Genomic DNA, 5634 nt, shown 5'->3' on the forward strand with positions numbered 1-5634 from the left:
TACTCTCGACGAGATGAACGTCACGTTGCGCTGAATTTCCATCGGTGGCGGAGCGTGAGCGTGCGCATGAACGCGCGCACGCGGCCGACGCGCACGAGCGATCGCAAAACGGCCTTGCTTGATCGCTGCGAACTCGTTACCGTGTAAGTGCACGATCGCACGCCCGTTCCGAATTTTAACTCGAGGCTTTAAATTTTACCGCTCTGCAAATCTCTCATTTCGCCTGTATTAACGACTAACGATTTCGACGATCGTTTATCGACAAAGAGCAGTTTAGTCAACCGTAACGTTCTTAACCTCAAAGGTTACCCGGGGCAATTTTCACGAATCGAAACATTCTCGCGGATACGGCGACTCGATTCTTTGGTAAATTTCGAAAAATCGCGAGAAATAGGATTAAGATTACATTGTTTCGATACGATATTATACAAGGTATTTTCAATTTTTCTTGACAAATTGCAGGAACATAACCTACCAGCGGAAATAAGAAAACGATGTCGTTACAGGAATGCAGTGCAATACATGAAAAGTAAAATGGAGACTATGATAAGTATAATTTTGTTAATTTTCCGAGTTTGATGTTAGTGAGGAATTAAAATAACCTATCTCGAAAGAGGAATAACCTATAGGCTTATAATCCTTTAGCAATGGATAACATATCCATGAAGTTTTGCGAAGGAAACTTACGATGAATCTAATACCTAAAATATCATAATCAATGCTTTTGAAATCAATATTTTTCAACAATAAATATTAGGTTTTATATAATATTTATTCTGTTGGAAGAAAATGAAAGATACACAATTCAATAAAATAACGTAAAACAAAAATGTTGTGCATCTATTATTTCCTTATAAAACGAAGGAAACTCTTGGGATAACCTAATATCTTTTAACATTTCTTTCTTATTTTCACTTTTAGACTAAGATTTCTGTAGATTGTTCGAACAAACTAGAAACATCCTGCATATAATTTTGTCTTTGTTCTTATTTAATATAACTGTGTGATTACCTATATATAAATTGTAATGCAATAGTGGTTTGCATCGGAAGAATTTAAAAATGATAAAAGTATTTTTAATATACTTTATGCACGTGTAGCGAAACTATGTAGTAAATTGTATATCGTGTTTTGTTTGGCGTGACGGTAACTGCAATAACAGCTGCATTCTTGTGGACTGGGCATGAAACACTGCCTAGTAGTTACATCATAACCAACCATAAGGGAAACGAGTTCTTTTGGAAAACATTCGGCGAAATGAGGTTGCACGTATCAGATCCAGACCGCTCGTATACCATTCAAATCGCTTTTTTGCGGTTTATTTGACTGTTAAACATAGACATTCTACGAAACGTTATCAATCACGTTGTGGTTGGTTCAGCAAAATCATTTCGATTCAGAAATAGTTGTATAACCGCGAAAAAAGTAGCTGAATTATGATGTCAGGTCACATTAGTCACGGACCCCTATCACTACAACGATATCTAACAAAGAAATGGAACGGTTACAAATTAAAATGTTACCTTAATATTTCGTTCCATTTTTGTTTTCGATTTTCATCGTTTAGAAAGTTCCGCCCGTACAATCGATCGCAATTCGAGCCGGTTCGACTTGGCTGCACTTCGTAACTGCAACTTGTTGCCGACCTTTCTTATTAATTTCGCAGATTACAGTCATTTTCCAGTAATACTGCGATGGCTTTGTAACACTGCTGCGCAAAATCGTTGAACACCATTAATATCTTCACGGCATAATTCTACGAGCCATGATAAGGCCTCATAACATTTCGATGTATGATCAGCCGAGCGGCAGAGGTGCGGTAACGCGCAAAACCTCCGCCAATACTTCTACTATGCGATTAATTAATTCCCTTAATCGATAACTATTATTAATACTTTTCGAGTTCCGGGATTCGAATACCTTCAAGCGGCGGAAAAAGCTCGACGTTCCACGAATGTAACGCTTGACATGGGAAATCTATCTCCGGCCCATCGATTTGTTCTCATACCAGTTTGCCGTTTGGTGCGCGCGAGATCGTTCCGCTAGAAGCATGAGCGCACATGTTTCTTGGTAAGTAAATAAACATCAATGCAAGTAATAGGCGATCACGACTGCATCCGTTTGGTACGTGCATCCATACATACAGTCGGAGACAAAAACAAGCAAAGAGGTAATGGATATAAGCGTCAACAATATTTCGTTAAATACGTCTTGTTTACACAAAGATGTATATATTAATTTCAATTTACTTACTAAATAATCTATGTATCATAAGGATATATAATAAACGAAATGTAAGATTATAACGCTAGTTCGATCGATACATACTATCGCTATCTGTGCACTTATTTTTGCGCTCGACTGTATGTGGGAGAAGAAGCAAGGGACACAAGCGGGGAAATATGTTTTTTGTTCGTTTATAAAACCGAGCTGGACTCGAGAAAAAGGATTTTTTGAAAGTCACGCGTCGGTTGCCGGTAATCGATACCATTAAGCCTGGTCCGTGTATTATCGAAAGACGATAATGTATCCTCTGACTTAACCACCCCGTAGGGAATCTCGAATAATTATATTTTCCACAGACGATGATAATTACATAGAATACCAGCGGGTTGATAGAACGAAACCAAATAAGATAGAAGCGAAAAGGATGCAGCGAGGAGCCAAAGAGGCGAGGGAAAGAGGGATTAATATTATGGGGGAGGGTGCGTAAAGGGGAGTGTAACCCGGCGAGTGGTGAGTGCATCGCAAAGACCTTCCTCCGGTAAGATAGTACCTACCGAGGAAAAACAAGTGACAGGCGTTGTTAATTGGCAGCCTCTAGATGGCAATTAAGATTAATAACAAGCTAGCAATCCTCAGCCACCGATGGTTAGCCGCGCGTGTGCACGTACACACGATCTACACGCGCAGCCTCGCGCACCGATGCGACAGCTATATAGTATCACTGGTATGCCCGGACGTCAGGGGTTGCAGGAAGCTGGGACAGCTAACCTCGCCGATAATAATATCATACGTACGAATTCTTCGGCTCTGCGGCCTGTCATACGATCGGATGTATTAATGAGATAAGGCGCGAAATTGATTTTTCCTTCCATTTTTTGAGTTCTTCCTATATTCTTTTGGCTTAGTTTTAATTACGTTATCGGGCAAATGCGAATATATATTAAAGTAAATCAAGTAGGCGAGTTTCTGCAATTGTGATGAATTTTCGCTTTTGGTTATTTTTGATTGGTTTTTTTTAGGCTACTTCGTCTGTATTGCGAAGAATTTATTTTTTGGGGATTAGAAAATTAAAATAACATTATAAATTCAAAGATAAAACGATTTGTATTTATAAAAGATAAATTATTAAATTTGAACTTGATTGGATTAATTTGTTATTGCAGAATCTACTACTTTAACATTTTCAAAGATGTATCTACTATAATGTTCTGTACGATCACAGTAAATATAAAAATCTACGTAATGGATGGAAAAATAGATTATTAGAAACACTAATACTATAGTTTGAACAGGTGTCGTGTAAGTTGCGTCATAGTAGCAAAGTAGGTCTTCAAACAAATTGATATTTGGTTGTCAGATTTCGTATTTTGACTGCTGGTACCATTCTTGACCTATCTCAAGGGTCTTGGGTCTTAAGCATACGAGGAAAAAAGATCGTATATCAGGTAGTCGTAGGTCGAGAATCAGATACAGTTAAGGTCTGATTCACACGGCGTACCTGATTGATGGCACGTGGATTTGATATCAATGAAATACATAAAATAGTTCTTTTGCACATTTGCGCTATTAAAAAGGCTTTTTATCATTTTCAAAAATATCTTTTTTTGAGGTTTGCAATTTTTAGTAAAACATTTACATTAGTAAAATATTTTTAGTACACGGTTTCTAATTCTTAATTAACGATGCAACGTTAGAACTGTATAAAAATGATATACAAAAATTCAATGAAACATTTGCATATAGAAATAATCAGTTAATACTGAAAACAGAAATTCCGAAGTGAGATCTCTTCCAACTCTTTTGTGTATGCTACAAAATATGGATTAAGTTGTCACAATTCCTACAGACCTTGGGAAGGTTCAAATTTGGTCTTACTAAACCTAATAGATGATGTTTCGTTAAGCATTTCGTTAAGTATTTAATACCTGGATTATCCTAAAGAAAGAATTTATATATAACCTATACTAATTCATAGAACAAGTTCTTTCAGAAACAAATCTGCAAAAATGAAAATGAAAATTTCAATCCTGCCCATAAACTATGAATGTTTAATTCTTTGTTCCTTCTTTTTTTGAATGGAAAAGCCAAATTACCATCAAATAAGTTCTTTTTCTCTATATCTATAAAATAATGCACGTATCAATATGATCAAGATAAGATAAGTAAAATAATAAAGAAACGAATTAACCATCACCTGTAATTTAGTATCTTTTCAGCTATATTTTGCAATTCACAATTTAACAGGCATAAAAATCGTTCCCTCGTCGCCTTCGATTTTATTGCATCTCGAACTTCCCAGTTCGTGATCTTCGAACTCTTCTTTGACACTGACAGAGAAGCAATAAAATGTAGCGGAGCTCTCGGAATTGCTTTCAAATTCACTCTCATTCACGATTGTTCGCCTTGAGACACGTTTACTCACCTGCCAGTTACATTCAGCTGAACGACTCTCATTTTCGATCTCCCAAAAAGGACATGTTCAGCTTTTTATTCCTCCAATTTGCGATATGGGCGGTAGTTTTTCATTGGTGTTTCGATACGGGTCGAAGTCGTTTCTCAATTGAACCACGAAAGATACTCTTCGAGTATATCGAATCACGAAATTTACGTCCATAAGAAATTCGAAATCGATATGGCATATTATAAGATATTATGTTTCTCATTAAATAAAATACGTTATATCTGATTGTGGCACGCATATAACTACCTTCGGACACTTTCCATTTTATATATAGTAATACATCGGGCTTTTTAATATTCCTTAATACAACCGAACGATCAAACCAAAATTCATCAATATTGGCGAAAAACAGAAAGAAGAGGAACTATTGTGATATACATATTTTTTTGAAATTCTTCCACATGACTAAAAGATTGCGCTGAAATCCATAAATGTGAAAGAAGAAAGGTACAGTATCGCTACAATTTTTCCACCTCTCCAATCAATGACGTCTACCTTCGGACATTTTCCATTTTACTCAACGTCGACCTCTCTGAAATTCTTCGACACGTCTAAACGATCGAACCAAGATGCTCCATCAGCCGCGCTGATTGATTTATCTAGCGACGTGTTTGTTCCCGGCTGAACAATGTTATAAACGGCGCATAAAATAAGGTACGGTGTAATTTAAAGCAATAAAGAAAATCGCGAAATCTGAGAGCTACTAAGCAGGCCGCGTATGGAAAACTAGCCGGGGCCACAAGTAGGATACGGTATGATCGTAATGGCCAGCTCCATAGCGATAATAATGATCGATCGTTGCATAATCAATAGGTTACGCAATTTGCCCCGGTAATCGCGGCGAACTATGAATGACGAGCATACGGGGCAACATCTCTAACGATCCCTAATTATCCCGATACGATGCGTCTCGTGGCTGGCGCCGTGCCTCGTTTCTGGATCCTAAC

General features: G+C 37.3%; 1 protein-coding gene across 4 annotated transcripts in view; it reads right to left on the minus strand.

The window, feature by feature from the left end:
• LOC126915448 (uncharacterized) overlaps nt 1-5634 on the minus strand; it is a 160044-nt gene that overhangs the window by 51063 nt on the left and 103347 nt on the right. The window lies entirely within an intron of this gene.

The sequence above is a fragment of the Bombus affinis genome, chromosome 4 (genome assembly GCF_024516045.1).
Source record: "Bombus affinis isolate iyBomAffi1 chromosome 4, iyBomAffi1.2, whole genome shotgun sequence".
In the NCBI taxonomy this organism is placed as follows: domain Eukaryota; kingdom Metazoa; phylum Arthropoda; class Insecta; order Hymenoptera; family Apidae; genus Bombus; species Bombus affinis.